At 38.6% G+C, this 24,715-nt stretch overlaps 1 protein-coding gene and 2 pseudogenes across 1 annotated transcript in view; 2 read left to right on the forward strand and 1 right to left on the reverse strand.

Annotated features, from left to right (window-relative positions):
• Ube2v2 (ubiquitin conjugating enzyme E2 V2) overlaps positions 1–24,715 on the forward strand; it is a 77,373-nt gene that overhangs the window by 49,660 nt on the left and 2,998 nt on the right. The window lies entirely within an intron of this gene.
• LOC101605258 lies at positions 9,413–9,923 on the forward strand (annotated as a pseudogene).
• Positions 23,440–23,926, reverse strand: LOC105944549 (annotated as a pseudogene).

Consider the following 24,715-nt stretch of genomic DNA (forward strand, 5'->3'; position numbering starts at 1 on the left):
TAGAATTTTACATTGATTGTTGGTGATCAGGCAAAGGCAGTTTTAAATAAATTGAGACTATTTCATGTTAAATATACCTCTTGAATTACAGTTCACTAGCAGTCATAGTGGGTGTCAGTAATTTGGGCTTATATTTAATAACATTTCCTTGTGCCTGGTTAGAACTATAAAGTATAAATTTCAGTGCTTTAGGCTTTGAAGGTGATTTTGCATGACAAACTGATAAAATGCAGATTTTGTTCTAACAGAATATTTATTTTCTTATGCCCTTTTCTCATCACCTCTTCCCACTTTTCCTTTGTATTTGTTGGTGTTTCATGGGATTTGCAATCGTGCATATTGATTTAACTGCCATTTACAATTAAAAGCATTCATTTGTGTTGGAAGTAACTTGATATTCTCTCCATGCTTTATAAACTACTGCTCTTTTATAAAATAAGCATAGGTGGTTGCTACTCTTAAAACATTAGAGGAAAAAAAGCTGGGCGTAGTAGCGTACGCCTTTAATCCCAGCACTTGGGAGGCAGAGGTTCGAGGATCACTGTGAGTTTGAGGCCACCATGAGATTACATAGTTAATGCCAGGTCAGCCTGGACCAGAGTGAGACCCTACCTCAAAACAAAAAACAAAAACCAAAAACATTAGAGGAAGGGGGCTAGAGGGATGGCATAGCTGTTAAGGCATTTGCCTACAAATAAAAAGACCCTGGTAGGATTCCCCAAGACACAAGTTAGTTGTGAATGGGAAAGATTCCTTGGTTTCATCTTCCACATGTTTGTTCTTAGTATATAGGAATGCTGCTGATTTCTGTGTGTTTATTTTATATCCTATGTTGCTAAAAGTGTTCATTGGCTCTAACAGTTTGCTGGTAGAGTCTTTAAGGTCCTTTATGTATAAAATCGTTTATCATCTGGAAATAATGATAATTTGATCTCTTCCTTTCCAATTTGTATCCCTTTTATGAATGCCTCTTGCCTTATTGCTAAAGCTAAGATTTCCAGTACTATATTAAATGAAAGTGGGGGACTTCCGGTTAAGGTGGTGGTGTAGGAACCATACCAAAGCAGCCTAAGGGAGAAAAAGCCAAAATAATAATAATAATAATAATAACCCCAGCAAAATACATTCTTCTACTAAAAAGTGAAGTGTATTAGAAATTATCAACAATAGCAGAGTAGGAGAGATCCAGAGCGTCTAGAGCCCACAGAAGCAGGAAGAAGTGGCTCTAGCAGCGAAGGCACCAGACCCACGGGGCCACAGCTATGAGACTTGGCCTGAGCTGCAGGAAAAGCCAGGTGAGGGGATTCTCCACTCACACTGGCATGCTCGCAAACTCAAGAAACGTGAAGGGAGGACAACAGGGAAGAAAGGAGGAACAGAGGAGGGGTTAGTGAGGAAGAGGATTACGTGGACCAGTGAGAGAACTAGAGCCACCAACCACAGCCACCCATTCCCCCACCACCAGCGAAAGCATCAACGAGCACCAGAGACCTGGGAAGGGAGCTCATTTGCACAGCACCCGGCACCCAGCACAGGTGACCAGAGCAGTGAACCAGCAAGCCAGCCAGCCTACTTGAGCCCACAGTGCAGCAAAGAAGGACAAAGAGGGAACGCAGCATAACTAAGATCAAAACAATCCCAAAAGGTAACTGGGCTTACAACAGGTCAGTACTCACCAAATAAGCCTGATATGTAGGCTTGAATCGGAAGTACTAATTGTACCTTTCGTGTAAAGATAAGTTATATGTTAAATCTGATGGATGGTCAGATTTGCCATTCTTAAATAGGCTATATTTGGGGCTTGTCATTTGTTGCTTCCTGATTTATAGTGGCTTTTGTTTCCTCTTCTGTTGTTCATTAGGGAAGGGACTCACCAGAAATCTTAGTCTTCTAATTGACAGGGTTCAGGGTGTGGAACAACACACATCATAAAGGAGGGACTGTGACTTAGAGGATCTGGTTGTCATAATACCTATTCCTGCATAAACATTCTATGCTATTTTTCATTAAAAGTGTACATTTTCAGTTAAATTTTAGAACCTGCCTATTATACTTAACTCAACTCTGCCTACTTGATTACTCTCATAATAGGCAAACCCAACATCTAGGGTCACTTTTTTTTTTAATTGATGTAGGGTCTCACTCTAGCCCAGGCTGACCTGGAATTCACTATGGAGTCTCAGGGTGGCCTCAAACACACGGCAATCCTCCTACCTCTGCCTCCCGAGTGCTGGGATTAAAGGTGTGTGTCACCACGCATGGCACTTAAAAAAAAATTATTTCAGAGAGAGAAAGAGGCAGAGAAGGATTAGAGAGAATGGGCATGTCAAGGCCTCCAGCAAATGAACTCCAGACATGTAGACATGTGTGCCCCCTTGTGGGTCCTGGAAAATCAAACTGGAATCCTTTGGCTTTGCAGGCAAACACATTAATTGCTAAGATCTCTCTCCAGCCCTACTGTTGCATAAATACTCTGTGCTATTTTTCATTGAATGTGTACATTGTTTAGTTATAAACTTTAGAATCTGCCTATATTTTCTTTGACTCAGCTTAGTTGAATACTCTCATAGCAGGCAAACCCAACATCAAGGGTCACTTTTGCTGTTACTATGAGAGTCTTAAGAGACATACTTAGAACCTTGAGCTCCTCTCCTGAAGATATGTAACATCAGATCGATTGATACATCTAATAATACTGCAGCTAATTAGAAAATCAAAACATTACATTATTCCAAGATGCAAAAATATGTATAACACAAGAAACACAAAAAAATCAGGACAATATAAATCCACCAAAAAGTATTAATGCATCAGAAATGACTTCCAATGAGACTGATTTAGAGAAAATACCTGAGAAAGATTTGAAAAGAATGATTGGAAATCTGTTTAAGAATGTTAAAGGAAGGGCTGGAGAGATGGCTTAGTGGTTAAGCGCTTGCCTGTGAAGCCTAAGGACCCTGGTTCGAGGCTCGGTTCCCCAGGTCCCACGTTAGCCAGATGCACAAGGGGGCGCACGCGTCTGGAGTTCGTTTGCAGAGGCTGGAAGCCCTGGCGTGCCCATTCTCTCTCTCCCTCTATCTGTCTTTCTCTCTGTGTCTGTTGCTCTCAAATAAATAAATAAATAAATATTTTTAAAAAATTAAAAAAAAAAAGAATGTTAAAGGAAGCCGGGTGTGGTGGCACACGCCTTTAATCCCAGCACTCAGGAGGCAGATGTAGGAGGATCACCGTGAGTTTAAGGTCACCCTGAGACTACGGAGTAGTCAGCCTGGACCATAGTGAGACCCTACCTCGGGGAAAAAAAAAAAAATGTTAAAAGGAATCAAAGAAGACACAGGAAACCAATTTAATGAAATAAGGAGGTCAATACAAAATATAAATGAGGAAATAGAAATAAAAAAATAGTCAATGAAATAAAATTTGTAGAAAATCTCACCAATAGAATGGATATAGGAGAAGACAGAATATCTAAATTAGAAGACTAGGTGGCAGATCTAATACAGTCCAACCAAGACAAAGACACACTAATAGGGAAGAATGAATGGGAATTTCAGGATATTTGGGACAGTATGAAAAGATCAAACATAAGAATTCAGAAGAATTTCACTCCAAAGGTATAGTAGGTGTTTTCAACAAAATCATAGGAGAAAACTTCCCCCAAATGGGAAAGAGATGCCACTGCATTCAGGAATCCTTTAGAACACCAACCAGACAAAACCTGGAAAGACCCTCTCCTCGTCATGTTACAATTAAACTACCAAACATACAAACCAAAGAAAATATATTGAAAGTAGTTAGAAAAATCAGGTCATATACAAAGGCAAGCCCGTCAGGATCACAGTGGATTACTCAACACACACTTTAAAAGCCAGAAGGGATTGGAGTGATGTATTCCAAGTTCTGAAAGATAAAAACTGTCAACCAAGGTTACTTTATCCTGCAAAGCTATCCATTTAAATAGATGGAGAAATAAGAACATTCTATAACAAAAGCAGACTAAAGGCATATTTGAAGACAAAACCAGCTCTACAGAAAATACTTGAAAGGGTCCTCCATGCTGAAGAGAAAGAAAAGCACACATATAAGGAACCTGGAAAAAACAAACAACACACAAATACTACTTAATACAAGAGAGCAAAGGTAAAACTGGAAGAATTAGGAAACAAGCAAAATGGCAAAAATAACATCTTTCAGTAATATCTCTTAATATCAATGACCTCAATGTCCCAACAAAGGACATAGGTTTCCAGACTGAGTTAAAAAGCAGGGTCCTTTAATTTGTTGCCTCCAAGAAACTTGCCTTTCTACAAAGAATGTATACTATATTAAGGTGGAAGGTTGGAAAATGGTGTTTCAAGCAAATGGGCCCAGAAAGTAAGCAGAGGTTGCTATCCTAATATCTGACAAGATAGACTTCAATCCAACATTAGTTAGGAAAGATAAGGAAGGTCACTTTATATTGATGAAAGGTACACTCCAGCAGGAGGACATTACAATCCTAAACATACATGCACCTAACATGGGGGCTCCCAACTTCATCAAATGCTATTAGAACTAAGGTCACAGATACACCAAACACAATTGTAGTGGGTGACTTCAACACCCCACTCTCATCAATTGACAGGTCATCCTGGCAAAAAAATAAACAGGCATCTGGATTAAAAGAGGTCATAGAGCAAATGGGCCTAACAGAATTATACAGGGCCATCCAAACACTGTAGAATACTTGTTATTTTCAGCAACACATGGAACATTCCCTAAAATATACCACATTATTAGGACACAAAGCAAATCTTAACAAATACAGTAAAAGTGAAATAATTCCTTGCATTTTGTCTGATCACAGTGGGATCAAACTACAAACCAATGGCAAGAAAAGCTATAGAGTATCCACAAAATCATAGGAACTAAATAATACACTACTAAATAATGAATGGGTCAATGAAGAAATCAAGAATGAAATAAAAAAATTAAGTTTTTAGTTAAATGATAATGAAAACACAATATACCAAAATCTTTGGGACATAATGAAGGCAGTCCTAAGAGGGAAATTTATAGCTTTAAGTGTATATGTTAAGAAATTAGAAAGGTCTCAAGTAAACAACTTAGTACTTAACCTTAAAGCCATGGAAAAAGAACAAGGCAAACTGAAAATCAGTAGATGGGAAGAAGTAATAAAGATTAGGGTAGAAATCAATGAAATAGAATCCAAAAAAAAAAAAAAAAAAAAATCCAAAGAGTCAATGAAACAGAGTTGGTTCTATGAAAGGAGAAACAAGATTGATAAACCCTTAGCAACTCTGATCAAAAGAGAGAGAAGGGACACAAATTAATAAAATTAGAGATGAAAAAGGCACGATCACAACAGATACCAGAGAAATTAAACAAATCCTAGAGACATCATGTAAGAACATATGCTCTGTTAAGTTTGAAATTCTGAAAGAAATGGATGATTTCCTAAATTAATATGACCTACCTAAATTAAATCAAGATGAAATTACCTACATAAATAGACCTATAATAAGCATGGAGATCCAAGTAGTTATCAAAAACTTCCACACTAAAATGCCTGAGAAAAATTTAAAATGAATGATTGTAAATATGATCAAAGAAGTCAAAGTTACAAATCAAAGGAAAAAGCAGAAATCAAAGGAATCAAAGAAGATTCAGGATACCAGTTTAATGAAATAAAGGCAATACAAGACATAAATAAGGAAATATAAATTAAAAAAAAAACCAGAATTACTAGCAATGAAGAACACAGTTAATGACATAAAAAACTAGAAAATCTCATCAGTAGAAGGGATGAAAGAGAGGACAGAATATCTAAGATAGAAGACCAGGTGGCAGATCTAATACAGTCCAACAAAGACAAAGACAAACTAATAGAAAAGTATGAGTGGGAATTTCAAGATATTCGGGACACTTTGAAAAGATCAAACATAAGAATTCAGGGCATAATAGAAGGAGAAGAATCTCACTCCAAAGGCATAGTAGGTGTCCTCAACAAAATCGTAGAAGAAAACTTCCCCCAAATTGGAAAAGAGGTACCAATGCAGATTCAGGAATCCTTTAGAACCCCAGCCAGACAAAACCCGGAAAGAACCTCTCCTCGTCATTAAATAATCAAACTACCAAACACACAAATCTAATAAAAAATATTGAAAGCAGTCAGAGAAAAAAATCAAGTTACCTACAAAGGCCAGCCCATCAGGATCACAGCAGATTACTCAACACAAACTTTTAAAAGTCAGAAGTGCTTGGAGTGATGTATTCCAAATTCTGAAAGATAAAAACTGTCAACCAAGGTTACTTTATCCTGCAAAGCTATCCATTCAAATAGATGGAGAAATAAGGACATTTCATGACAAAAGTAGGCTAAAGGAGTATTTGAAGTCAAAACCAGCTCGACAGAAAATACTTGAAAGAATCCTCCATGCTGAGGAGAAGGAAAAGCACACAAAGAAGGAACTTGGATCAAACAAGCAATACTCAAATACTAATTAACACAAAAGAGCAAAGGTAGAACTGGAACCACAAAAGAAAAGGCAAACATAAATACACACCTTTCAATAATATCACTTAATATCAATGGCCTCAATTCCCCAACCAAAAGACATAGGTTTGCAGACTGGGTTAAAAAGCAGGATCCTACAATTTGTTGTCTCCAAGAAACTCACCTTTCTACAAAGGATGGACATTATCTTAGGATAAAAGGTTGAACAATGGTGTTTCAAGCAAATGGGCCTAGAAAACAAGCAGGAGTTGCTGTCCTAATATCTGACAAGGTAGACTTCAGTCCAACGTTAGTCAAGAAAGATTAGGAAGGTAACTTTATATTGATTAAGGGCACCCTCCAACAGGAGGACATTACAATCCTAAACATATATGCACCTAACATGGGGGCTCAAACAAACACTATTAGAACTAAGGTGACAGATAACACCAAACACAGTGGTAGTGGGTGACTTCAACACCCCACTCTCATCAATTGACAGGTCATCCTGGGAAAAAATAAACAGAGAGGCATCTGGACTAAATGAATTCATAGAAGGAATGGACTTTATAGATAGCTACAGGACATTTCATCCAAATGCTGCAGAATATACATTCTTTTTAACACATGGAACATTCTTTAAAATAGACCATATATTAGGACACAAAGCAAATCTTAACAAATATAGGAAAATTGAAATAATTTCTTGCATTCTGTCTGACCACAATGGAATCAAACTACAAATCAATAGCAAGAAAGGCTATAGAGCATACATGAAATCATGGAAACTAAACAACACACTACTAAATGATGAATGGGTCAATGAAGAAATCAAGAAGGATATCAAAAAATTTAGAGTCAAACGATAATGAGAACACAACATGCCAAAATCTCTGGGACACAATGAAGGCAGTTCTATGAGGTAAATTTATAGCTTTAAGTGCCTATATTAAGAAATTAGAAAGGTTGCAAGTAAACGACCTAATACTTCACCTTAATGCCTTGGAAAAAGAAGAACAAGGCAAACCAAAAATCAGTAGACGGGAAGAAATAATAAAAATTAGGGCAGAAATTAATGAAATAGAAACAAACAAACAAAAAAATCCAAAGAATTAATGAAACAAAGAGCTGGTTCTTTGAAAGGATAAACAAGATTGATAAACCCTTAGCAAATCTTCCCCAAAGAAAGGAGAAGAGACACAAATTAATAAAATTAGAGATGAAAAAGGTAACATCACAGCAGATGCCAGAGAAATTAAAAAAATCATAGGGGCAAATTATAAAAGCATATACTCCACAAAGTATGAAAATCTGAAAGAAATGGATGAGTTCTTGATTTATGTGGCCTACCTAAATTAAATCAAGGTGAGATTAATCAAATAGACCTATAACAAACATGGAGATCCAGTTATCAAAAGTCTCCCAACTAAAAAAGCCCAGGCCCAGATGGATTCACTGCTGAATTTTACCAGACCTTCAAGGAAGAGCTAACACCATTGTTTCTTAATCTTTTCCATGAAATAGAAAAAGAAGGCATTCTACCAAATTCCTTCTATGAAGCCAGCATCACCCTGATACCAAAACCAGATAAATCACCCTGATACCAAAGCCAGATAAAGATAGGACAAAAAAAAAAAAAAAAATTAAAGACCAATCTCCCCCATGAACATAGATGCAGAAATTCTTAACAAAATATTGGCAAACAGAATACAAGAGTATATCAAAAAGATCATTCACCCTGACCAAGTAGGCTTTATCCCAGAAATGCAGGGCTGGTTCAATATATGCAAAACTATAAATGTAATACATGATTCTATATATAAAGGACCCTAAAGACTCTACTAGCAAACTGTTAGAGCTGATAAAAACCTATAGCCACATAGCAGAATACAAAATAAATACACAGAAATCAGTAGCCTTTATATATGCTGAACACAAACACATAGAGGATTAAATCAGAGAATCACTCCCATTCACAATTGCATCAAAAAAAAAAAAAAAGTACCTTGGAATAAACCTAACCAAGGAAATAAAGAATCTCTACAATGAGAACTTTAAAACGCTCAAGTGAGAAATTGCAGAAGACACTAGGAAGTAGAAAAACATCCCTTGTTCCTGGATTGGAAGAATCGACATTGTGAAAATGGCAATCTTACCAAAAGTAATCTACACATTTAATGCAATCCCCATCAAAATTTCAAAGGCATTCTTCATGGAAATAGAAAAAACAATCCAAAAATTCATTTGGAATCACAAAAAACCTCGAATATCTAAAATAATATTGAGCAACAAAAATAAGGCTGGTGGTATCACCATACCTGATTTTAACCTATACTACATAGCCATAGTAACAAAAACAGCATAGTACTGGCCCAGATGGATTCACTGATGAATTTTCGCATACCTTTATGGAAGAACTTACACCAATGATTCTTAAAGTTTTCTATGAAATAGATAATAAAGGAACCCTACCAAATTCCTTCTGTGAAGCCAGCATCACACTGATACCAAAACCAGGCAACGGTAGAACAAAAAACAGAAAAAAAGAAAAAAAGATAATTACAGACCAATCTCCCTTGTGAACATAGATGCAAAAAGTCTCAAAAAATATTGGCAAACAACACAAGAATATATGAGGGCCTGCATGGTGGTTGTCAGCCTCTTGGCCCACTGCAAGCCAGAGCTGTGGTCATGTCCCGTCACCGGGCAGTGTGGTCGGGGACGCAGCTGGTCCGGATCGTGAGCAGCTTAGCAGGACGGTTCGGGCGGGCGGTGGGCACGGCGGCCTCAGGGAGTCTTTGTGATACATACTGTTTAGCGCACGTTGACCCTTTACTAGTGTCGAAGTGACATGTTCAGTGTGCATTTCCTCGGTGGAGCCTCCTTTAATAGGAAAGCTCAAGTAGAAACTGAAGGATGGGAAACAATGCACCATCATCTCTGGGGTAGTCAGCAAGTAGTCCTGTGAACCAGATCCAAGAAACAGTTTTTGACAATTGTGTGGTTATTTTCTCAAAAACATCCTGCTCTTACTGTACAATGGTCAAAAACATTTTCCATGACATGAATGTTAACTATAAAGCTGTGGAATTGGACAAGCTAGAATATGGGAGCCAGTTTCAAGATGCTTTTCACAAAATGACAGGTGCAAGAACTGTTCCAAGAATATTTGTCAATGGAACTTTTATTGGAGGAGCAACTGACACTCATAGGCTTCATAAAGAAGGAAAACTGCTTCCACTAGTTTGCCAGTGTTACCTTAAAAAAAATAAGAGAAACAAAGTTCAGTAGATACTCATCATGCATAATGTCAGATACAATGATCATATCTGTTAATTCCTTTTAATTGTTTGAGGATGTTTAAGTATGTGTGTTACTTTCATGAGGACTATTAATAATGAACAATAAATTGTCATGAGATGTAAAAAAAAAAAAAAAAAAAAAAAAAAGAATATAAGAGGAAGATTTTTCACCCCGATCAAGTAGGCTTTATCCCTGAGATGCAGGGATGGTTCAACATGTGCAAATCGATAAATGTAATACATTATATAAATGGACTGAAGGACATAAATCACATGATCATTTCATTAGATGCAGAGAAAGCATTTGACCAAATTCAGTATCCTTTTATGATAAAAGTCGTACAGAGACAGGGAATAGAAGGAACACATCTCAACATAATACAGGCTATTTATGACAAGCCTACAACCAACATAATACTAAATTGAGAAATCTTGAAACTTTTCCACTAAAATAAGGAACAAGACAAGGGCGTCCACTGTCCCCAGTTTTATTTAATATACTACTGAATGTCTTAGCCAAAGCTATAACGCAAGAGACACACTTAAAAGGGATGCAAATTGGAAAGGAAGCGATAAAGTTACCTTTATTTGCCGATGACAAGATTCTATTCATAAAGGATCCTAAAGACTACCAGAAAACTGTTAGAGCTGATAAAAACCTACAGCCATGTAGCAGGATACAAAATAAATACACAGAAACCAGTTGCCTTCCTATATGCTAACAACAAACACACAGAGGATGAAATCAGAGAATCACTCCCATTCACAATTGCATCAAAAAAAAAAAAAAAGTACCTTGGAATAAATTTAACTAAGGAAGTGAAGGATGTCTACAATGCAAACTTTGAAACATTCAAGCGAGTAATTGCAGAAGACCCTAGGAAATGGAAAAACATCCCTTGTTCTTGGATTGAAAGAATCAATATTGTGAAAATGGCAGTCTTCCCAAAAGCAGTCTACACATTTAATGCAAGCTCCATCAGAATTCTAAAGGCATTCTTCACTCATATAGAAAAAACAATCCAGAAATTCATTTGGATGCACAAAAAATCCCTCGAACATCTAAAACAATTTCTATCAACAAAAATAAGGCTGGAGGCACCACCATCCCTCATTTTAACCTATACTACAGAGCCATAGTAACAAAAACAGCATGGTACTTGCACAAAAGCAGACATGTAGAAAAATGGAACAAAATAGAGGACCCCAATGTAAATTGGAGTTGCTATAGCCACCTGATATTTGATAAAAATGCCAAAAATACTCATTGGAGAAAAGAAAGCCTCTTCAGCAAATGGTGTTGGGAAAACTAGATATGTATCTGTAGAAAGATGAAAATAGATTCTTCTCTCTCTCCATTTACAAGAATTAAGTCCAAATGGATTAAAGACTTTAACATCAGACCTGAAACTCTGAAACTGCTAGAGGAAAAAGTAGGGAAAACCCTTCAACATATTGTTCTAAGCTAAGACTTTCAGAATATAACCCCAATTGCTCATGCAATAAAACCATAGATTAACTGCTGGGACCTCATGATGTTACAAACCTTTTGTATGGCAAAGGACACTGTGAATAGAGCAAAGAGGCAGCCTACAGAATGGGAGAAAATCTTTACAAGCTATACACTTGATAGAGGATTAATGTCTTGTATATACAAAAAACTCAAATCATAAGAAATCAACCCAATTAGAAATGGTTGTGGGGCGGAAGAGATGGCTTAACGGTTAAGTGCTTGCCTGTCAGGCCTAAGGACCCTGGTTCGAGGCTCAATTCCCCAGGACCCAAGTTAGCCAGATGCACAAGGGGCGCATGCGTCTTGAGTTCCTTTGCAGTGGCTAGAGGCCATGGTGTGCCTATCCTCTGTCTGTCTATCTGCCTTTTCTCTCTCTCTCTCTGTCGCTCTCAAATAAATAAACAAAAATTAAAAAAAAAAATGGTTGTGGAATTAAACAGAGATTTCTCAAAAGAAGAAGTACCCTAAAACATTATAGGCTATTTCTGAGGCCCTTGTTTTCCCACCCAACATAGTTGGCAAGACCGTATTGCTGAAGAAATACTTTGGCTGCTAGATCACTGAGAAATCCTGCTGGAACTGAGCTGAAAACCTCCTCCATGTAGACCAACTGACAGAAAGTTGGAAAAAGCTATGCTGCATGCAGTGAAGATACTCAACATTGGACACTGCAAGCCCTCTGTTTGGCCAAACAGGCCAAATGAGCCAGTGGGGGCAATAGTGGCACATCTGTCATGGTGTAAACCAGCTGCCCTCTAATTGGACTGGAGGCCCGCTCCATGGGAGGGAATACATCCCTGATACTGAAAACCTACAACAGGTGTAGTCATGAGCCCTTGGGGTGTAATGTCTGGTTCTGTCTGGCTACATGTGTATACTATATTCACCAAACTGTCCAGTAAACCTTCTCTTAATGTTCATACCCATGTATTAATGCTATTCTGACTTTTGGTAGAGAACCTTTTCTATTCAAATGGCAGTAACCTTGGGATGACTCAGAAGCCATCATGGTGCTGCCAAGAAGTGACAGGAGTGTTCCATACTGCATTATCTCTATCACACCTTCCAAGGCTCAGGGTCCATTGTGGAAGAGGTGGCAGAAAGAATGTAAGACCTCACAGTGCCTATACCACCTATACAAGACCATCATAATAGGAGAAAAAAATGATGACATCAAAATAAAAAACAGCCTGATTAAGAGGGGGAGGGGTATATGATGGAGAGTAGAGTTTTAAGGGTTAAGTGGGGGGAGGGAGGGAATTACCATGGGATGTTGTTTACAATCATGGATCTTGTTAATTATAAAAAATAAATTAAAATAATAAATACTCAGGCCTTTTCACCCCATTAATCTATTCTTTTACTTGTGTGTGTGTGTATGTATGTATATACGTCATATATATATGTATATGTATATATGTATATATATGTGTGTGTGAGTGTGTACTTGTGTATGTGTGTGTACATACACACATATATACACATAACAGATTAATGGATGTTGTTATTAAAAATTAATAAAAATTAATTTAAAAATATAAATATAATATAAAATATTATATATAATATTAATAAATAAAAGTGGGACAGTGAACACCCTTTTCTTGCTTTTGAATTAAGTTGTAATGCTTCAAGTTTTTCCCTATATTTGTCATAAATAGCTTTTATTATGTTGAAATATGTTCCTTTTATTCCTATGTTTTGTAAGTCTTTTACCATGAAGTTGATGTTGTGTTTTGCTAAATTTTTTTCTTCATGTATTGAGACAGTCATGTGATTTTTTTTTTTTTCTTTCAGTTCATTTATATATTGTATTACATTTATTGAGTTATGTATGTTGAACCATTCCTGCATCTCTGGGTTTAAGCCTTTGTCAGGGTGAAAATAATTGTGATATATTCTTGTATTTTGTTTGCCAGTATTTTGTTGAGCATATTTTGTTGTTGTTGTTCATTTTTATTTATTTGAGAGTGAAAGAGAGAGAAAGAGGCAGAGAGAGAGAGAGAAAGGACATGCCAGGGCTTCCAGCCACTGCCAATGAACTCCAGACATGTGTTCCCCCTTTTGCATCTGGCAAACGTGGGTCCTATAGAATCAAGCCTCGAACCAGGGTCCTTAGGTTTCACAGGCAAGCGCCTAAGCACTAAGCCATCTCTAGCCCTTGTTGAGAATTTTTGCATCTATGTTCATGAGGGAGATTGGTCTGTAGTTCTTTTGTTGTTCTGTCTTTGGTTTTTGTATCAGTGTGACCCATTTATCATTCAATAGTGTACTCTTTAGTCTCCATGAATTTCTATATGTTCGTTTTTTTTGGTTTTTCAAGGTAGGGTCTCACTATAGCCCAGGCTGACCTGGAATTCACTGTGTCGTCCGTCTCAGGTTGGCTTCGAACTTACAGTGATCCTCCTATGTCTGCCTCCTGAGTGCTAGGTTCAAAGGTGTGCACTACCATGCCAGGCCTGCTCTGTAGTTTTTCTTGTTTCTGATTTGTAGTTTAATCCGATTGTGGTCAGATTGAGCAGAAGGGATTATTTCAGTTTTCCTGTATTTGTTAAGATTTTCTTTGTGTCCTAATATATGGTATATATTAGAGAATGTTCCATGTGCTGCTGAGAAAAATATATATTCTGCAGCATTTGGATGGAATATTCTGTAGATACCTGTTAGGCCCATTTGTTCCATGATATCATTTAATCTAGATGTCTCTGTGTTTATTTTTTGCTGTAATGACCTGTCAATTGATGAGGGTGGGGTATGGAAGTTACCCACTACAGTTGTGTTTGGTGTTATCTGTGTCCTTAAGTCTGGTAGTGTTTATTTGATGAAATTGAGAGACCCGTGCTAGGAGCATACATGTTTAGGATGTTTGGAGTGTTTTAATCAGTATAAAATGACCTTCTTTGTCTTTACTCAGTAATGTTGGTTTTAAGTGTATGCTGTCAAATATTAGGATAGCAACTCCTGCTTGTTTCCTAGGCCTATTTGCTTGAAATAATGTTTTCCATCCTTTCACTCTACGACAGTGTCTGTCTTTTATTGAGATATGGCTTTTTTTGGAGGCAAGAGAGTTCAGGATCCTGCCTTGAGTATGGTTTATTTTTTTTTAATTTTTATTTGCATTTTCCATGATACGAGTATGGTTTATTTTTTTTTTTCCTATTTCCTCCTGCGTTTATTTTGCTTTCTCTTCAGCGTGAAGGATTCCTTCAAGTATTTTTTGTAGAGCTTGCTTAGTTATCATAAATTCCTTTAGACTGTTTTTGTTGTGCAACGTCCTTATTGCTTCATGGATTTGGATACATAGCTCTTCAGTATAAAGTAATCTTGGTTGACAGTTGCTATCTTTCACAACTGGGAATACATCATTCCATGCTCTTCTGGCTTTTAAAGTTTGTGTTGAATAATCTGCTGTTATTCTAATGGGTTTGCCTTTGTAGGTGAGTTTCTTTCTAATTGCTCTCAATATATTTTGTTTTGTTTGTGTATTTAGTAGTATAATTATAACATGGCCAGGAGAGGTTGTTCAGGTTTTGTCTAGTTGGTGTTCTAAAAGCTTCCTGTATCTGCATTGGCATTTCTTTCCCAATTTTGGGAAATTTTTCTTCTATAATTTGGTTGAAAATACCTACTATGCCTTTGGAGTGAAATTCTTTTCCTTCTACTGTACCCTAAATTCTTATGTTTGATCTTTTCATAGTGTCCTGAATATTTTGAAATTTCCACTCATACCTTCGTATTGGCTTGTCTTTCTCTTTGTTGGTCTGTATTGGGTCTGCCACCTGGTTGTCTAGTTTAGATATTCTGTTCTCTCCTTCATCCATTCATTCTACTGGCAAGACTTTCCAGAGAGGTTTTTTTTTTTTTTTTTTGTGTGTGTGTGTGTGTGTGTGTGTGTGTGTGTGTGTGTGTGTGTTTTCTTTTTTTTGGAGGTAGGGTCTTACTCTAGCCCAGGCTGACCTGGAATTCACTATGTAGCCTTGGGGGGGGGGGGGGCTCAGACTTATGGTGATCTTCCCAAGGGCTGGAATTAAAATTGTGTACCACCATGTTCAGCTTTCCACAGTTTTTTTTTTTTTTTTAATTTATTGACTGTGTTTTTCAGTGCTAGAATTTCTGCCTGGCTTTTCTTCAGTATTTCTGTTTCCTTACTCATATCTTGTAATGATCTCCTTGTTTCATTAAGCTGGTTTCCTGTGTTCTTTCAGGAGTTTTTTTTTTTTCCTTGAATTCCTTTGTTTTCTTCTTTGATTTCTTCGAATATAGGTAACATCATTTTTTTGAAATCTTTGTCAGGCATTTCATCTAAAACAATTGGGGGTCATTTCTGATGGAGTTATAATTTTTGGTGGGATTGTATTATGTAGATTCTTTGTGTTTCTTGTATTATAATGTAGCAACTTTTACATCCTGAGTTGATTTTATGTTTGGGTTTTCTACTTGTCTGTAGTATTCTTAGATGTAGAGATCCAGCTATATATACCTTCAGGATAGGAATTTAAGGTGTTAAGTGTGGCTCTTGTACCCTAATCAAACCACAGAAGTAATCCTAGGTGTTGAGTTTGCCTGCTGTTCAATGTTGTAGCAGGCTGAGTTGAATAATTTATTGTCAAATTCTAAACTTCAGCTAAGCAATATATACATTCAATAAAAAAACAGCACAGAGTATGCAATTGTGGGGATTAAAACAGCCAGATAGCTTTATAAAGGCAAAATCCCTAAGAGTGTGTTGCTCTACACACTTAATCCTTAATCCTATCAGCTGGAAGGTTGAGATTTTTGTTCTGAATTGGGTTCCAGGTCTGCTTGGATCTGAATCAGACCCTTCCCCTAATAATGACAGAAACAAAAGACAAAGTCCCTATAAATCTGAATGCATCAAAGGCAAGAATAGTCAATCCCCAATCCCCAAATACACCTTAATTGAGAATGGTAAAGCCAACTAAGAATATGTAACCCAAGCTGGACATGGTGGTGCACGCCTTTAATCCCAGCACTTGGGAGGCAGAGGTAAGAGGATTGTCAAGAGTTTGAGGCTACCCTGAGACTACATAGTGAATTCCAGGTTAGCATGAGCTAGTGTGAGACCCTACCTCGATAAACCAAAAAAAAAAAAGGAAAATATATGTAACCCATAACCTGCCCTGATATGGAAAGAGAGACGAGTACTTCCAGTGCAGACCTGTGTAATCTACTTTTTTGTTTAGTCGGCCTCCACCAACCTCTGCCTCCCAAGTCCTGGTATTAAAGGCCTGCCTGTACCACCACGCCAGGCATTGTGATCTTTTTTTTTTTTTTTCTTTTTTTTAAATAAAAAGATGTGTTTATTGGAGAGGGAGAGAGAAAGAGGCAGATACAGAGAGGGGGAGAGAGAGAGAATGAGTTCCCCAGGGCCTCTGGCTACTGCAGACGAACTCCATATGCATGTGCTACTTTGTGCATCTCATATTACGTGGGTACTAGGGAAATGAACATGGGTCATTAGGCTTTGCAAGTAAGCACTTTAACCACTGAGCAATCTCTGTAGCTGCTATCATTTATTTTTCCCCATCTCTCAACTTGCTTGTTGAATATCCCCTTCTGTCCTTCCTCCTTATTTCCCTTTTCTTATAGCTTCATTCTAGTTCCATATCAATACTCCTGATGCTTACTACCACTTATAGTCAATACAAGCAGTTCCAGGTTAGGAACTGTATACCAGAGAGCATTTGTCTTTCTGAGCCTATGTGACCTTGCTTAGTATGTGGTTTTTTTTTTTTTTTAATGTTTTTGTGCCCTGATATTTTAATTTCTGTTGGGCATATACCTAGCAGTAGAATTTCCTAACAGTAGAATTGTTGGGTCATATAGTAGCTGTATGTTTTAGTTTTTCTCCTTTATTTGTTGAGTGACTGTTGGACTGTTTTCCCTAAAACAATGGACTACCTTGGGCTGGAGATATGGCTTAGCAGTTAAGGCATTTACCTGCAGAGCCTGAGGACCCTGGTTCATTTCCCCATGACCCACAGAAGCCAGATGCACAAGGAGGTGCATATGTCTGGAGTTTGTTTGCAGTGGCTGGAGGCCCTGAGTGCTCATTCTCTACCTGCCTCTTTTTCTTTTCCTTTCTCTCTCTTTCTTTTTCTCTCTCATAAATAAATAAAAATAAAACAAAAACTGACTAACTTAAATTTATACCAGTTGTGTATGGATTTTGTTTCCTTTCTTTTTTTGAGGTAGGGTTTCACTGTAGCCCAGGCTGACCTGAAATTCACTATGTAGTCTTAGGTGGCTTTGAACTCATAGCGATTCTCTTACCTCTGCCTCCCGAGTGCTAGATAAAGGCATCTGCCCCTAGATTTGTATTTTTATTCATTTATTTTGCTTTTTACAAGGCAGGGTCTCACTCACCTGACCCAGCGACTTAGAACTGGCTGACCTGGAACTCACTCTGTAGCTCCAGGCTGGCCTCAAACTCACAGCAAGTCTCCTTCCTGAGCCTCCAGAGCACTGGGATAAAGGCATATGCCACCACACCCAGCTTGTTTTTATTTATTTGTCTTTTTACTATCAGAATATGAACTTTCCACTTTTTTCAGTCTTGCTACTACCTGTTATTATCTGGTTAAAGCCATCCTAGGGGGTATGGAATAAGATTTCGCTGTGATCTTGATTGCAAGTGTCTGATAACCAAAGTTGTTGAGTACTTTTCCTGTGCTTATTGTCTAGTATTTCCTTGGAGAAATATCTATTTAGATCCTCTGGTCATTTTTAAATATTTTTATTTATTTATAAACAGAGAGAGAAAGAGCACTCTAGAGCCTCTAGCTGTTGCCAATAATCTCCAAATACTTGTGCTATTTTGTGCATCTGGCTTTATGTGGTTACTGGGGAACAGAACTTGGGTCATTAGGTTTTGTAGGCAAGCACCTTAACTGCTGAGCCATTTTTGCCAGCCCTCCTCTGCTCATTTTAAGAATTTGTTGAGCCAGGTGTGGTGGCGCATACCTTTAATCTCATCACTCAGGAGGCAGAAGTAGGAGGATTTCCATGAGTTCAAGGCCACCCTGAGACTGCATAGTGAGTTCCAGGTCAGTCTGGGCTAGAGCAAGACCCTACTTCAAAAAAAAAATAAAAAAAAATAAAAAATGTAGTTGAGTGCTGGAGAGATGTCTCAGCAGTTAAGGTGTTTGACCTGCAAAATCTTAAGGATCTGGGTCTGATTCTCCGGTACCCATGTAAAGCCAGATGCACAAGGTAGTGCATGCACCAGCAATTTGTTGCAGCAGCTGGAGGCCCTGGCACTCCCATTCTGTCTGTCTGTCTCCCTTTTCTTTCTCTGCTTACAAATAAATTAAACAAAAACTTAAAATAAAAGCAGTTGAATATGAATGAGTAAAGAAAAAATAGAACACCTGAAGTTCTCTGGCTTTTACACTTGCATGTGTAATATATGTGGTGTGGAGATGAATATACCCCAGGTACACCTGGGCTAGAGTAAGACCCTTCCTCTAAAAAACCAAAAAAATTTCAAAACTGAAATCTGAATGTGACAATATAGAAAATGGCACCTAGGGTTGGAGAGGTGACTCAATGATTAAAGGCACTTGCTATCAAAACTTCCTATCCTGGGTTTGGTTCCCCTTGTCCACATAGGCTTTATGTACAAGGTGGTACTGCATCTAGAGTTCATTGGCAGTGGCAGGAGGCCCTGGCTTGCCCATTCTCTCTCTCTCTCTCTTTCTGTGCTTGCAAATAACTAAAATATTTTAAAGATAAAATGACATCTAAACACTAAGCAAATGACTACATTTTGAAACTAAGAAAAGGAATAAGTTAGAGGTGGGAATAGGCTTATTACAAAGATCCTGGTGATTACAGTGGGTTTTGTTTTAGGGCTTTCTGGAGGAACAGAATCAGTAGGTACTCTAAAGAGTATTTATTAGATTAGCATCTCCAAACTTCATAAGTTATACATATTAGTTATATATAGCTCTCTGAAAAAAAAAAATCAAGTTAATAGCTGGGCTTGGTGGTGCACACCTTTAATCCTAGTACTGGGGAGGCAGAGGTAGGAGGATCACCATGAGTTCGAGGCCACTCTGAGATTACGTAGTGAATTCCAGGTCAGCCTAAGCTACAGTGAAACCCTACTTCAAAAAACAAACAACAAAAGAATCAATTTAAAAGAAATCATAGGTTTACCCATACTTAGATTGCAGGTATTACATGGGACTTGAATATAAGAGTTAGGATCTTTGTGAGCCATCTTACTAGCTGCCTATTACTGCATCTATCTTAAACTTTATTAATTGATTTAAAAAATTTTTTGTTTATTTTTATTTATTTATTTGAGAGCGACAGAGAGGGAAAGAGAGAGAGAGAGACAGAGAATGAATATGGGCATGCCAGGGCCTCCATCCACTGCTAATGAACTCTAGATATGTGTACCCCCTTGTGCATCCGGCTAACGTGGGTCCTGGGGAATTGAGCCTTGAACTGGGGTCCTTAGGCTTCACAGGTAAGCGCTTAACCGCCAAGCCATCTCCAGCCCTTAATTGATACTTTTAAAAGCTTTGTTTAGTTGTATAAGTTATTTATATACTATACAAAGGCCCCCACATCACATCTAGTTTTGTAAATGCTTTTTTCCCATTCTGTGGATTGTCTTTATTTTCTTGATATTGTGGTTTGCAATACAAATATTTTTAATTTGGTGGTTTTGTTTGTTTTTGAGGCAGAGTATTCACTGTGCTGCCCAGGCTGGCCTTAAATTTCTGGCTCAGTTAGTTGCCTCAAATTTCAAGTAGCTGGCACTAAAAGCTGGCCAAATGTTGTTAATTTTTATTTATTCTTTTCTTACTTGGAAACAGAAAGAGAATGAGTGTGGATTGCCAGGATATCTTGCCACAGCAAATGAACTCTAGGTGCATGTTGCATTCCGGTTCACATTGCTGGTAGAAATCACCCAACCAAAAGAGCTTCTGGGAAAAAGAGGTTTATTTTGGCTTACAGGCTCAAGGGGAAGCTCCACGATGTCAGGGGAAAACAATGGCATGAGCAGAGGGTGGACATCACCCCTGGCCAACATAAGGTGGACCACAGCAGCAGGAGGGTGTGCCAAACACTGGCAAGGGGAAACTGGCTATAATACCCATAAGCCGGCCCCCAACAATACACTCTGTCCAGGAGGCACTAATGCCCAAATCTCCAGCCGCTGGGAACCTAGCATTCAGAACACCTAAGTTTATGGGGGACACCTGAATCAAACCACCACAGTGCATATACCACTTTGTGCACTGGCTTTGCGTGGGGACTGGGGAATTGAACCTATGTGTGACAGCAGGCTTTGTGAGCAAGCATCTTTAACTGCTGAGCCATCTCCCCAGCCCACATTTAAAATTTTGACTTTACATTGTTACACACTATTTCTTTTGTCAAATGTGCATTGAGTATCATGTCTTAAGAAATGATTATTGGGCTGGAGAGATGTTTTAGCAGTTAAGGCATTTGCTTGAAAAACCAAAGAACCCAGGTTCAATTCTCCAGGCCCCATGTAAGCAAGATGCACAAGGGGGGGTACATGCATCTGGAGTTTGCTGTGGCTGGAGGCCCTGGCATGCCCATTCTCCATCTGCCTCTTTCTCCTTCTCTCTCAAATACATAAAATGAAAAAAGAAATGATTATCTAAAATGTTATCATGAAGACAAGTGTGGTGCACATGCTTTTAATCCCAGCACTCAGGAGGCAGAGGTAGGAGGATCACTGTGAGGTCGAGGCCAGCCTAGGACTAACAGTTAGTTTCAGGTCAGCCTCGGCTAGAGTGAGACCCTGTATTGCAGTCCGGTTTGCATTGCTGGTAGAAATCACCCAACCAAGAGCAGCTTCTGGAAGGGGAAGCTCCACAATGGCAGGGGAAAACGATGGCATGAGCAGAGGGTGGACATCACCCCCTGGCCAACAGAAGATGGACCACAGCAACAGGAGGGTGTGCCAAACACTGGCATGGGGAAACTGGCTATAAAGCCCATAAGCCCGCCCCCAACAACACACTCCCTGCAGGAGGCATTAATTCCCAAATATCCATCAGCTGGGAACCTAGCATTCAGAACACCTAAGTTTATGGGGGACACCTGAATCAAACCACCACACCCTGCCTCGAAAAACAAACAAATAAATAAAGCTCTGTTTGGGGGATTTTCAAGGAAACACTAGATAAGCTAGTTCTTGACAGCTGTTACCTGTGCACTAGGAATGAGTCTTTGAAGGATCTGCATCTTCATCCTGTCAGTTATTCACAGTGGAAAATTGATTGCATATAGGAAAGAAAAATCAGAACACAGAGATTGTTTCAGTTTGAGAGGTTGTTGTCCAGATTTTGTGTAGTGTCATTGGAAATAGTAATTTTATGATCCTATATCATTAAGAAGGAATTTTAGTTTTAATTTTATTTTTAAATTTTATTTATTTGAGAGAAAGAGTCAGAGAATGGGCATGTTAGGGCATCCAACCACTTCAGATGAACTCCAGACACCTGTGACCCCTTGTCCATCTGGCTTATGTGGGTCCTGGGGAAATGAACCAAGGTCCTTGGGCTTTGCAGGTAAATGCCTTAACCACTAAGCCACATCTCCAGCCTTTATTTTTACTTCTGTATGGGGGGGGGGGGTTGAGGAAGAATTGGTGTGCCAGGGCCTTCAGCCACTGCACTTGGACTCCAGATGCATGCACCATTTTGTGCACGTAGGTGATCTTGAGCGCTTGCATCACCTTATGTATCTGATTTATGTGGGATCTGTAGAGTCAAACATGGGTCCTTAGGCTTTGCAAGCAAGTACCCTACCCGCTAAGCTATCTCTCCAGCCCCATTAAGAAGGAATTTATAAATGTCTACAAAGTAGTTGGGTTTTTTAAAAAATATTTTTATTTATTTGAGAGTGACAGAGAGAGAAAGAAAGAATAGCCACACCAGGACATTCAGCCATTGCAAACAAACTCCAGATACATGCTATACTTGTGCATCTGGCTCAGTTTACTTGGGTACTGGGTAATCAAGCCTTGAACTGGTGTCCTTACGCTTCACAGGCAAGTGCTTAACTGCTAAGCCATCTTTCTGCCCGCCCCCCCCCTTTTTAAGGTAGGGTCTCACTGTGGCTGACCTGGAATTAACTATGTAGTCTCAGGGTAGCCTTGGACTCATGGTAATCCTCCTACCTCTGTCTCTCCCAAGTGCTAGGATTAAAGGCGTGCACCACCATGTCCTGTCAAAGTGGTTGGTTTTATTTATTTATTTATTTTGAGATAGTGTCTTACTCTAACCCAATTTGTCCTGAAACTCATTCTAGTAGACCAGGCTGGCCTTGAACTCACGGCGATTCTCCTACCTCAGCCTCCCAAGTGCTGGGATTAAAGGCATGCACCACCATGCCTGGTTAAAGTAGTTATTTATTTAAAAATATTTTTATTGGTTTGTGAGCAGAGAGAGAATGGGCATGCTAGGGCCTCTTGCAACTGCAAAGGAACTTTGGGTGCATATGCCATTTTATTTATTTATTTATTTATTTATTTATTTATTTATTTATTTATTTATTTTCTGAGTATGAGTTTATATTACTATGTTTAAGTTACATTGACAGGACAACCAAGCTGTTCTTCCCTGTGTAGGGAAGTTTCCAGTCAACACCAATTCTGTGATGATGAGTAACTAGGAATGGTGACATCTTTGGGTCAAGACTGACAAAGAAGAATGGTCTCTGTTTACAGTTCATCTCCAATAAGAGTATGCACACTGGCCAGCACAAGCCATGCTAACGCTGAACCTCCAGCACTGGGCATAGATTTGGATCTCTTCTCTGAAGCTAGCAATTAAGTAAAATAACTGGATTTTAAAAGAAAAAGATTTTAAATGCAGCCCAAATAAGTTTGAAAACCATGCTCTTGACATATTCTCCACTCAGAAATGTATGTAAGGTACACTTTTTCACTCTTAGCCCCAATTTTTTCCCTCACATAACCCACCATGTAGCTGCAGAGAAGACTTCTTACTCAAGATGTAAACATAGGGAAAAGTATCTGCATATTCTCTCTACAAACTGTTGATGGATGGAAAATACAGGAAAAAAAATTTTTTAAAAAGGAAAAGGTTCCATCATCAGTCCTCACAACCTCTTGTTCCACAGTTCATGAATCTGATTCTGATGCTAAGGTGGGCAGTGTATATAAATAGATTTGTTTTCGGTGAAGGAGATCTAGGAAAAGATGGATTTTTCTCTTTTTCTTCAAGAGTTATCACATGCTCCTTGAAGCCCTCACTCTCTTGAATTAGAGTGTGCTCCAGGATCACACAGCCTTCCTTGTAGCGCTGGCTGTCTTCAGTGGCGAACTTGTAGATCCATGCCAGCTTGCTACTGCAGTTCTTGCAGCTCACATCTCGAACCACATGGCGGCCAGTGAGCAAGACCCGCTGTTGAACTTCACTGTACTGCAGATTTATTACCTTGTTAAAAAGAAGTGCTCTACCAGTTGCACCAAGTAAACCAAGTGGATATAAGCTCTGAACGGTTGGTCAGGATTGTGTCATAGTTTTCGCAAGAAAACAGATGGGTACCACCAATATGGTCAAGGAAAATTCTGCCCATTTTGATAGTAGAGTCCTAAAAACCCTGAACAGTGGCCCGATGGCTGCTGTTGCTGCTGCCACCGCATTTGCCATTTTAAATAAGTACTGGTGAATTGAACCTGAATCTGCAGGCCTTGTAACCAAGCACCTTTAACCATTAAGCCATTCATCCAGCCTCAAGTTAGTTATTTGACATAATTTATTTACATACTGTATTTCTGATGACAAAAGTTTACTACCTATAAAATACAGCTCTATACATATACACACACACACACACACACATACAAAAAATCCAGAATTTTAGGAATCTTCTTAAATAAGAAATTTTTTCTCAATAGTACAGTAATTTTGAACTTATTTATTAGAGGCAGGGGGAGAGAGAGAGAGAGAGAGCACAAGCGTGCGTGAATGGGTACATCAGGGCCTCAAGCCACTGCAAATGAACTCCAGACTTATTTGCCACCATGTGCATCTAACTTACATGGGACTTGGAGAATTGAACCTGAGTCCGTAGGCTTTTCAGGAAAGCATCTTAGCCGGGCGTGGTGGCGCACGCCTTTAATCCCAGCACTCGGGAGGCAGAGGTAGGAGGATTGCCATGAGTTCGAGGCCACCCTGAGCCTGAGACTCCATAGTGAATTCCAGGTCAGCCTGGGCTACAGTGAGACCCTACCTCGAAAAACCAAAAAAAAAAAAAAAGGAAAGCGTCTTAACTGCTAAGCCCTCTCTCCAGTCCAATTTTGAACTTTTTGAATCTTAATTTATTTCATAATATAGTATTTTTGTTAAAATATGTTTAAAATAG

Source organism: Jaculus jaculus, chromosome 2 (genome assembly GCF_020740685.1).
Source record: "Jaculus jaculus isolate mJacJac1 chromosome 2, mJacJac1.mat.Y.cur, whole genome shotgun sequence".
Classification (NCBI taxonomy): domain Eukaryota; kingdom Metazoa; phylum Chordata; class Mammalia; order Rodentia; family Dipodidae; genus Jaculus; species Jaculus jaculus.